Source organism: Pseudophryne corroboree, chromosome 1 (assembly GCF_028390025.1).
Source record: "Pseudophryne corroboree isolate aPseCor3 chromosome 1, aPseCor3.hap2, whole genome shotgun sequence".
Classification (NCBI taxonomy): domain Eukaryota; kingdom Metazoa; phylum Chordata; class Amphibia; order Anura; family Myobatrachidae; genus Pseudophryne; species Pseudophryne corroboree.
Window position 1 is genome coordinate 53,295,719 of NC_086444.1, and position 12,496 is coordinate 53,308,214.

Genomic DNA, 12,496 nt, shown 5'->3' on the forward strand with positions numbered 1-12,496 from the left:
TATACATCGCAAAACACTGCATCCCATAAGAGAAAACAATACACCCACACATTATCTGAGTTCCAAAGCTCATTGATGTATATATTTGTTATTAAAAGGATATGTATTCAATATATCACAATGTACGGTATACATATAGTTACATGGTTACAATTTATACAGTAAGCAGTTAATACATACAGTTACAGGCCAGCGATACAATTACCATATCTTTCAATGCATCCTCCTCTTAATATATCTCTTTCTCTCAGCAAATAAATACAGGAACTGGGCAGACAGCATCTCCATCATCGTCTGGGACAAAACAGCAACTCTCTCCTGTGTGTCTCTGTAATGTGTTATCTAGTTTGGGGGCATGCACACATCTAGTCTAAGGGAGGTAACTTTCTCATTCATGATGAGTCACTGGTTGTTCGTATGCTAAACAGGTTCAGCCTTGAAGACATCAAAAGGGGCTGACATGAGTTTCCTGTCCACCACCTGTTTGGAATGTCTATTGTTCTAATAAAAGTGACTTTAGCTTTCATACATTTAATCATAACTATGTGTTGCAATGTCCTACAACTTAATAACAAGTATGAAATGAATCTACACATTAATCTGCTTGTTTCTGGCACTTGATATTGTTATAATTATGTACTGTATGAAATAAGTGTCGAATCCATCTCTGTGGCATGTCCGTGTAAATGCGTGTGTTACCATATATTGCTGTGCTCGCTGCGCGTATTTGCAAGCATAGCTAATTATATGTGTAGAGTCTGTATGTTCTTTCTATGTAATATTTTTGACTTCGACAGATGCTAGTTGACTTTGAGCTTGACTGACCTAAGGGAGCAATGCGATTATCCATACTGCTAGAATCTGAGCTAGACCGACCAAGTATCATTGAGTGGTATCTTCAAAATTCTGGAGCAGTCCTATGGGTGTATGGTGTCCAATTGAACCTGATGAAGAGGTTAATGTTGCAAAGGCAGCGCAAGGATGAATGCATCCCTGAATTTGCTAACGCACTGCAGTGAGTGATGGCGGTGGTATGGAAGATAGTAGGGGATGGCCAAAGTTTGCTGTCATAAGGATGGCCCTACTTCCATGTGGAGGCCTGGGGCTGTTGTCCCATTCACCCCAGTGTTAATCTGGCATTGGCCCATCCAGGGGTGCTTTAAGAGAGGAGGAGGCCCATATGCTGCTCCTCCTCATGGGCCCTCTCCTCTCTGCAGGATTGCTGTAGAGTCTGAGCACTAGAGGGCTCAGACTGTACTGCGCATGTGCAGTTCTCCAGGAAAATGGTGCGGCGGACATTTTCACAGAAAGTTCTCTACTGCGCATGTGCAGAACTCAGTGAAAATTGCCACTGTGCCATTTTCACAGTGTTTTATCAGCTCCTGTGAAGTCGGCGGGGGACTCCGGAGGGGTGAGTATTAAAAAAATGGGTGCAGTGTGTGCGGTGTGGGCCCCCTCTGGACTCAGGGGCACATGTGCTCTGCACAAACTGCACCCATTATAGAAACGCCAGTGGGCCCAACCCTTACCCTGCGTATGTCCATTTTTTTACTGCAGTGTTGTTTGTATGTATGCTTTATACTGTTAATTGTTGTGCATTGTATTTTTGCTGGGTACTTGATTTTTACCCCTGGTATGGCACTGCATACACCATGTGGCACCTAACAAATAGAAGAAGAAGAAGATGATGATGATTAGAGATGAGCGGGTTCGGTTCTCAGAGAACCGAACCATACCGAACTTCACGCTCTGAGCCCGGTTCCGAGTCAGGCTCGGGTTTTCCCGCCTGACTCGGAAACCCGAACGAGGCAAAACATCATCATCCCGCTGTCGGATTCTCGCGGGAATTGGATTCCATATAAGGAGCCGCGCGTCGCGGCCATTTTCACTCCAGTCTCGGAGAGTGTAGTGAGAGGACGAGAGGACTCAGTGTCTGTGTGGGGGCGGGAAAGTGGGGTGGCGAGTCTTGTGCTGTGTTGTGCTGCTGAGTCCAGTCCAGTGTAGTCAGTGTCTCATGCTGCATCAGTCCAGCAAGTCACAGTGTTGGTGTCCTCTGCTGCTATATTTCCCCAGTGCTGCTGGCTGCTGTATAAGTCCCTTGCACTTTTGCTGTGTTGTCTTGCATCAGACCAGGGGTAGTGTTATTGTGCAGCATCAGTCCAGTGACCAGACACAGTGGCGGTGTTCTCTGCTGCCATATATCCAGTGTAGCTGTATAAGTCCCTTTCAGTGGTGCTGTGTTGTCCTGCATTAGACCAGGGGAAGTGTCTTGTGCAGCATCAGTCCAGTGACCATTCACAGTGGTGGTGTCCTCTGCTGCCATATATCCAGTGTAGCTGTATAAGTCCCTTTCAGTGGTGCTATGTTGTCCTGCATTAGACCAGGGGAAGTGTCTTCTGCAGCATCAGTCCAGTGACCAGTCACAGTGGTGGTGTCCTCTGCTGCCATATATCCAGTGTTACTGCCGTATAATTCCCGTGATACTGGCGTATAATTCCCATGATATTGCCGTATAATTCTCGGAATACTGGCGTATAATTCCTGTGATACTGCCATATAATTCCTGTGATACTGGCGTATAATTCCTGTGATACTGCCATATAATTACCGTGATACTGACATATAATTCCTGTGATACTGCCATATAATTCTCGGAATACTGGCGTATAATTCCCATGATACTGGCGTATAATTCCTGTGATATTGCCGTATAATTCTCAGAATACTGGCGTATAATTCCCGTGATACTGCCGTATAGTTCCAGCTATCCTGCTGTATAATTCCATATAAATCCATATAATTCCGTATAAATCCAGTCCAGTGGTGCTGCCATATAAATTCAGTGGTGCTGTCCTGTGTTGTATATTATTTATTCCAAAAAAAGGAGTTATTAATATTTAATCCAAGTATTTTTTAGTGTTTTCCCTGTGAGGTGTAGGGGTACGCTCTCTTGTGCCGCATATTGTGTTAAATAACTCCAGAAAAATAATGGAGAACAAAAATTTGGAGAATAAAATAGGGAAAGATCAAGAACCACTTCCTCCTAGTGCTGAAGCTGCTGCCACTAGCCATGACATAGACGATGAAATGCCATCAACGTTGTCTGCCAAGGCCGATGCCCATTGTGATAGTAGAGGGCATGTAAAATCCAAAAAGCCAAAGTTCAGTAAAAAGACCCCAAAAAAAAAATTTAAATGGTCTGAGGAGAAACGTAAACTTGCCAATATGCCATTTACGATACGGAGTGGCAATGAACGGCTGAGGCCCTGGCCTATGTTCATGACTAGTGGTTCAGCTGCACATGACGATGGAAGCCCTCATAACTGAAGCCTTGACACTTATGTTGGCGTCAGAGATGCGTCTGGTATCCGCCATTAGTGCAGTGGGATTTAGACAATTGATGGAGGTATTGTGTCCCTGGTACCAAATCTCATGTAGATTCCACTTCACTAGGCAGGCGATAGCGAGATTTTGCCATTTAATTCCAGTGATATGGACGTATAATTACAGTGATTTTGCCAATTAATTCCAGTGATTTGGATGTATAATTCCAGTGAATTTGCCATTTAATTCCAGTGATTTGGACGTATAATTCCAGTGATTTTTCCAATTAATTCCAGTGATTTGGAAGTATAATTCCAGTGAATTTGCCATTTAATTCCAGTGATTTGGACGTATAATTCCAGTGATTTTTCCAATTAATTCCAGTGATTTGGAAGTATAATTCCAGTGAATTTGCCAATTAATTCCAGTGATTTGGATGTATAATTATTAATTCCAGTGATCTTGCCAATTAATTCCAGTGATTTGGACGTATAATTCCAGTTATTTTGCCAATTAATTCCAGTGATTTGGACGTATAAACATCAATTACAGTGATTTTGGCAATTCCAGTGATTTGGACGTATAATTATTAATTACAGTGATTTTGCCAATTAATTCCAGTGATTTGGACGTATAATTCCAGTGATTTTACCAATGAATTCCAATGATTTGGACGTATAACTCCAGTGATTTTGCCAATTAATTCCAGTGATTTGGATGTATAATTCCAGTGATTTGGATGTATAATTCCAGTTGGAATTGTTTGTGTCGCTTGGTTTAGTCATACAGCTACCTCATTGCACCTCTTCGATATCTTTGCATAAGGTGCTGTTTGGGTCCTAGTTTTTGAAAAGTGCCATCCTGTCTGACACTGCCGTATGAGTCCAGGGGTACTGCTGTATTAGTGCTGGGGTACTGCCGTATAAGTCCACCAATTGCAGAATTTTTAAAAAATGACTGGAGCATGCTGGAGATGCTGTCAGTGAACCAAACAATTGTGGCCCACTCTCGATATTCAGCCACTGCGTGACACTAGTAGATGGGCCAGGTGGTTGTGTCGCTTAGCTTAGTCATACAGCAACCTCGGTGCACCTTTCTTCTTTGCATCATGTGCTGTTAGGGGCCTTTTTTTATATCTTCCCTCCTGTCTGCCACTGCAGTGCCACTCCTAGATGGGCCAATTGTTTGTGTCGCTTGGCTTAGACATACAACTACCTCATTGCACCTCTTCTACATCTTTGCATGATGTGCTGTTTGGGGCCTATTTTTTTATATCTGCCCTCCTGTCTGCCACTGCAGTGCCACTCCTAGATGGGCCAATTGTTTGTGTCGCTTGGCTTAGTCATACAACTACCTCATTGGAATTATTTTTCTTCTTTGCATGATGTGCTGTTTGGGGCCTTTTTATTACATCTGCCCTCCTGTCTGACAGTGCAGTGCCACTCCTAGATGGGCCAGGCGTTTGTGTTGTCCACTAGTGTCGCTTAGCTTAGTCATCCAACCTCGGTGCAACCTTTTGGCCTAAAAACAATATTGTGAGGTGTGAGTTGTTCAGAATAGACTGGAAATGAGTGGAAATGATTGTTATTGAGGTTAATAAAACCGTATGAGCAAAATTACCCCCCAAATTCTGTAATTTTAGCTGTTTTTATGGGGTTTTTTTTTAAATCATCCAGATCAAAACCAAAACCAAAACATGACAGGGTGGTTTTGGCAAAACCAAGCCAAAACCAAAACACGAAAGTGTAATTAGAACCAAAACCAGCCGCACATCTCTAATGATGATGGTGTATATGTGTGTGTTGAAATTAGGTTCCTTGTAGACAGATCTTTTTTATATATATATATATATATATATATATATACCATTGAGATATGGGCCACTCTGGGTTACTAATTTCTTAGTAGAACAAAGCAAACACAGAAGAACAAAGCAACACTACTGTGAAATGGGTGAAAATCTTTTGGGTTCCACCCTCCACCACAGAGAGGACAGCAGTGAGCCCTGTCCAAGCTGCAGTGGTGAAAGTCTCCACCAGTGCAATCCCTGTACCCATTCACCCAGACTGCAGCCTTTCCAGCAAGACACCCGGCAAACCTAAGGTAGTAGACAACCCAGCCAGTGTCCCTCATCCCTGTACTCCTGAGGAGATCCTTGCAGACCAACAGTAAGCAGATTTTATGTGGACCAGCCCATTCTGTATAGGACCTACAAAGGAAAAATGGAAGAGAAATGTAAGAACCATGATAGTGAAACATGGATCCCATCCGTATATCTGAGAGCCAGGCTGCACCGCGGTGTCAAATGTGGGCAGCCATCCACTACCTGCCTTATCTTCTTGAAGACCAGTGTTAGAGCAAAACAGGTGTCCATTGTATAACCTCAACCATCGTGAAGTATCTGCAAGAACTGTATTTCGTAAAACTTTCCTTTGTATTGCAATGTAGGAAATGTTATAAATGTTACATTAGTAGAACTGTCACAGGTTATTAGCTCAAGGCAGATTCCTTTCCATTGTATTCGCCCAGACATCAAGTTTAATTTTAAGTGATACATATATTCATTTTAAACAATAATCTACACTTTGTATAATACACTGCACGTAATTAGGCAATGTCACAGAACATTTATAAGGAGCCAATTTACTAAGGGAAGATAAGACTTTATCTCAAAGTTTATTGAGAAATTTAGAAAGATAAATTAAGTAAACTGTGTTTATATGTCACCCTTAGGGTCAGTTGTGTGGTGAGGGACAATATTTGTTTCTGTTGGTCCACATATGTTATGACTGACAGCCACCAGTGCTGATTTTTGCTTATTACATAGACCATAAATAAATTTGAATTGGTCCTGGACCACCAACCCAGGGCACCCCTGCAAGTGTCCTGAGGCATCACAGGGTGCCACGGCACACAGTTTGAGAACCTCTGTCATATACATTAAAGTGTTGCTACAATTACTATATCACTGCTATCATGATATTTATTATTGCCTCATTACCTCTTGTGTTATCGCCATCTCAGCAAGCAATAACAGAAGGATGCTGCTGATTTATTCTTTGACCAAATTTTTTTTCAGTGTTTGAATCCATCTATCTATCTATCTATCTATCTATCTATCTATCTATCTATCTATCTATCTATCTATCTAGGGTTCAGAGTTAAATCAATGAGAGTCAATTTTGAGAACTCAAAGTTGAAGAACTGTAATTAATTAATAAAAAAAATTTCATTATTTTTACTGCTTCAATAACGTAGTACCATCTTTAATTTATACTATTTTATAAAATATGATCTTTCAACTGGTCCGGTGAAGTGTCACCACCCCAGGCTAGAACTAATACTCAGCTGCCCCGGAGGTCTATTCTTGTGGCCATAAGGAAATTGTGTAGCCATGACTAGCAGGGATTTAAAAAAATAAATCCTTATCACCACAGATTGATAAATATGCCCCTTATCTTTGCATCTATAGATACAGGCTGCAGTATAGTACATAGCACAACAATAACATATAGTCATTGGATTACACACTTACAACATAAAAGACTATAGGGGTCATTGCGACCCGTTCGCACGCAGCGGTTTATCGCTGCAGTGCGAACGGGTCTGGAATGTGCATGCGCGGTGACCGCAATGCGCATGCGTGACGTTGCCCGGTGACAGGGGTCGCCGGGTTACGACGCGGAGAACGATGAAAGCGGTCACAGAAACGACTGCAAGAAGATTGACAGGAAGAAGGCGTACCTGGGCGGATCCGAACCAATGGCTGCCGTTTTCGGGGAGTGGTAAGGAAAACGCAGGCGTGTCCATGAGAACGGAGGGCGGATGTCTGATGTCAAAGCCGGCTCCAGCATCGCAGGGATCGTCGCACAGGGTAAGTAGGTACAGGGCTACTCTTGTTCTGCTTGAAAAATTTTTAGCTTAGCGGGGCTGCACAAGCGATCGCAGCCCTGCTAAGCTAAAATACACTCCCTCATAGGCGTGTACTAGTTGATCGCAGCAGCAGCAAAAAGTTGCTGGCTGCGATCAACTCGGAATGACCCCCCATACGCATTAATATGTGTTAATCCTCAGTGCACAATATGAGGAAAGTGGCTGAATGGTGACCTAGATCTGCTCCCGCTGGGTAAAATGAGATAAGTGTATTATGGAAATCATCATTCAGCATTGTGCAGAATCCTATCTCCCAATCTCAGCAATGATGCATATATGGAAATAAGTGATGGGGGATGTAACCCTGGGGCATTGCTGCTGGATCAGCCCTAGTAATCCTGTCTCAGAGAATGAAGTGACTATCTAGAGCGAGGTAAGGAGAGATAGCAGAGGTTACACAGCATAAACCAACAATTTAACGCCTCGTCAGAACAATTGATGGATTACGCTGAGTTGCAAGCCAGCCTTCATAATGAGACTGTAGGTGCGTGTGTCACAGGGCTTGTTTATCCCAGTTATTTCCAAACCATCCTCACTGCAGCGTGAATTCTCTATGGGCTTCTGCCGCGGAAGAATCTGCATGACGTAACTGGGAACCAACAACAGGCACAAAATAATTATACCAAAATGAAGGGTTGGGATTGCATGACCGGCGTCTGGGATCCCAGCGGTCAGCATCCTGATGCCGGGATCGATGCCACTGAAATGCCGGCAGGGGGGCGAGTGTAACGAAGCCCCTTGTGGGCTCACTGCGAGTGGGAATAGTCCCTGTGTGTCGGCATTTTGACGGTCAGCATTTCAAGCAGTCTGGTTCCCGGCGTCGGAATACTGACTGCCGGGATCCCGACCGCCAATAAAGTGGCTACATCCCGTGTCTATATGTCCCAAATGTCCCTTTTTTGTCAGCCCGTAACGAGCAGCTTATTATAATTAACAGTAGCCCGGTGTACAGACCTTTCCTTTCAATTCAGAGGTGCAATCATGACATTGACAGGACATAGGGGTCCATGCTGAGTTTAACGCAAGTTGATGCTGCAAACGCATATTGCACGTTTCCGGGGCTAGATCCACCTATTTTCAGATCGATCTTATGCACCAAGGGTATCACTGGTGCAAGTGCGTCCATATGATAATGATGGCTGTGAAACCACACCTCCATAGAGAGTTGGCAGTGAGAAGTTTAAATTACGTCTTTCCTTTCTTGTTTTACTCTTATGCATAAATCTTTATTGATGCCTAACCAAGGGCGAAACTCCCAGAGGCAATGGAGACACCTGCCTCCGGGCTCCAAGCCCTGAAGGGGCTCCTGCATGTACAGCAGCACCTGTGTGGTTCACAGCGGGATCCAAGTGTGACCGCTGCTCTTCCAACGGAGCTCTGTGGCGCACCTGCTGCTGCTGCAGTGTTAATCGTCTCTGTCCAAGGAGCTCGGCTAACACCTGCAAATAGGGTACAGGGCGGCACCTGCCTGCTACCGCTCAGCCTGCGCTGCAGCAAGTGACGGTGCACCTGCCGCTGGACTGTGAGATGGGACCCACCGGTGATAGCTGATTCTGCATGCTGCAGACGGCTGACTCTCGTGAGTCTGACTCTCACCCACCGGCCGTTGTCACCTGCCAATTCACTGCGTGCTCCAGTCCGTGCAGACTGATTGATAGGACTATCTATATAAATTTATAAATCATGTGTGTTTATACAAACACCATATTTGTTTTTCCTTTTTTTAAGGGGGGTCATCAAACTCCAACTTGCCTCCAGGTGACTGAGAAGAACTTACATTTGTCGGTAATCAGACCGTTCAGTATTATTGTTTATTATCATAGCGATCTTGGGGAGGGGGGATTCACAAAAAAATTGGCATGCTCTTATAGGAGGAGATGGTCAGATCAGGGATGTTGGAAATATGTTGTCCTTGTTGGAATTCCCCGGTGTACGGACAGTCACAGTTCCTGGATGTTCTCAGAGCCAGTGAAAATCAGGACTTGGCCAAATCCTTCAATGGGACCTGTTACTTTTCATTTTCAATGTTTACATAAAGGGTGTTTTTTGCGGGACATTTCTACCAATATAATCATAACATTCAAATGTACAATACTGACACATATAATCCCTAAATGTTTAAAATAAAGGAGCGCTTGTTATAATTAGTACCGCTTATACCTGTAAAAAAATTGTGGGTTAATAATATATGTTTACAGCCCCTTTCAGAGGTATTTTGTTTAAGATGTGGAAGTGGAGTAATGAGGATTCCAAATATGATGCGGTCCGGTACCCGTTACGGGTGATGTTCATGCGGAGCAGTCCCGTCCTAACTATCCCTGCTAACCCTACCTTACAAGGCGCTGACTGCGGCTCGCTTCCGGTGCTGGTTTCCTCGCCGCTTGTTAGCGGTACGTGTGCAGATTGCTCTGCCGGGCGTTCAGTGATGACGTGCGGCTGCACCTCCTTCCTCCGTCTCTCTCTCTCCAACGCGTTTCGGGGTTAAACCCCTTTCTCAAGGATGAGGGAGAACGATTTCCTTTTCCTTTTTATTTGTTAATTATTAAAAAAACGTTCAAAAAACTTTATTGTTCGTTCTGTTTAAAACCGGAAGTGGTCATTCCGGAAGTTGTGTTTTCAGCGGCAACCATGTGCCTAATTAATTTCGTTAAAAATATATATTTTTTTATGGTATAGCGGTATTTTCATTAACTAAAATTAATATAGTAGATTAAAATTGAGTTTATGTAAATTCTAAACATATTAGGGTTTCAAAAAGGCGTTTATATCTATTTCCACATTTAGACCAGAGGGTTGCAATGTTTGCATAAAATAGATCCATTTGGTTTCTTTTCTTCTAAGATCTAAGCTCAGGTTACCTCCTCTCCAATTTTTTTTAACCTTTTGTATGCCCATAAATTTCAAGCTTGATGGTTCCTGTTGATGGTAATCTTTATAGTGTTTTGATACACTATGAGTCTCCAGGCCTTTTCGTATATTGTAGATGTGTTCTGAGATCCTGATTTTTAGTTTTCTTTTGGTTTGTCCTATGTACTGATATCCGCAAGGACATTCCAGAAGATATATGACTCCTTCTGAGTCACATGTTATTCTTTCTCTGACTTTATATGTTTTACCTGTAATTTTTGATTTAAATTCCGTTATAGGTTGAATGGAGTTTTTACTTGTCGTTTTGCATGCTTTGCAGTTCAAACAGAAAAAATTGCCATTATTTTCTGTCCAAGTCTTTCTTTCTTCATGTAAATGGCTCCGTACTAAATTCTGTTTCAGGTTCTTTGCTTTTTTATATATTATTTGTGGTCTTGATTTGATGTATGGTGTCAGTTGTTTGTCCAAAAGTAAAATATGCCAGTGTTTCTGTAAATGTCCTCTAAATGGTGGAATTGACTATTAAATTGGGTGATAAATGCTGTATTGCAGTTATTGTTGACTGGTTTATGATTGTATTGAATCATACTTTTTCTGTCCATGGTCTTTATTTTTTCTATCTCTTTGTTTAATATTGTTTCATCATATCCTTTCTTCATGAATTGGTCTCTCATGTTTGTACTTTGCTGATGAAAAGTCTCTTCTTGTGTACAGTTTCGTTTGAGACGTCTGAATTGGCCTCCTGGGATGTTTTGGAGCCAATTTTTATGATGATTACTTGTGCGATTTAGCATGTTATTACCACTGACTTTTTTTGTATGATTCCTTGTATGTAGTTGGTTGTTACATGCTAAATCGCACAAGTAAGAGACTTTTCATCAGCAAAGTACAAACATGAGAGACCAATTCATGAAGAAAGGATATGATGAAACAATATTAAACAAAGAGATAGAAAAAATAAAGACCATGGACAGAAAAAGTATGATTCAATACAATCATAAACCAGTCAACAATAACTACAATACAGCATTTATCACCCAATTTAATAGTCAATTCCACCATTTAGAGGACATTTTACAGAAACACTGGCATATTTTACTTTTGGACAAACAACTGACACCATACATCAAATCAAGACCACAAATAATATATAAAAAAGCAAAGAACCTGAAACAGAATTTAGTACGGAGCCATTTACATGAAGAAAGAAAGACTTGGACAGAAAATAATGGCAATTTTTTCTGTTTGAACTGCAAAGCATGCAAAACGACAAGTAAAAACTCCATTCAACCTATAACGGAATTTAAATCAAAAATTACAGGTAAAACATATAAAGTCAGAGAAAGAATAACATGTGACTCAGAAGGAGTCATATATCTTCTGGAATGTCCTTGCGGATATCAGTACATAGGACAAACCAAAAGAAAACTAAAAATCAGGATCTCAGAACACATCTACAATATACGAAAAGGCCTGGAGACTCATAGTGTATCAAAACACTATAAAGATTACCATCAACAGGAACCATCAAGCTTGAAATTTATGGGCATACAAAAGGTTAAAAAAAATTGGAGAGGAGGTAACCTGAGCTTAGATCTTAGAAGAAAAGAAACCAAATGGATCTATTTTATGCAAACATTGCAACCCTCTGGTCTAAATGTGGAAATAGATATAAACGCCTTTTTGAAACCCTAATATGTTTAGAATTTACATAAACTCAATTTTAATCTACTATATTAATTTTAGTTAATGAAAATACCGCTATACCATAAAAAAATATATATTTTTAACGAAATTAATTAGGCACATGGTTGCCGCTGAAAACACAACTTCCGGAATGACCACTTCCGGTTTTAAACAGAACGAACAATAAAGTTTTTTGAACGTTTTTTTAATAATTAACAAATAAAAAGGAAAAGGAAATCGTTCTCCCTCATCCTTGAGAAAGGGGTTTAACCCCGAAACGCGTTGGAGAGAGAGAGACGGAGGAAGGAGGTGCAGCCGCACGTCATCACTGAACGCCCGGCAGAGCAATCTGCACACGTACCGCTAACAAGCGGCGAGGAAACCAGCACCGGAAGCGAGCCGCAGTCAGCGCCTTGTAAGGTAGGGTTAGCAGGGATAGTTAGGACGGGACTGCTCCGCATGAACATCACCCGTAACGGGTACCGGACCGCATCATATTTGGAATCCTCATTACTCCACTTCCACATCTTAAACAAAATACCTCTGAAAGGGGCTGTAAACATATATTATTAACCCACAATTTTTTTACAGGTATAAGCGGTACTAATTATAACAAGCGCTCCTTTATTTTAAACATTTTGGCTTTCTTAACATACGGAGCTGCTAATATATACAAGCGCAGTAA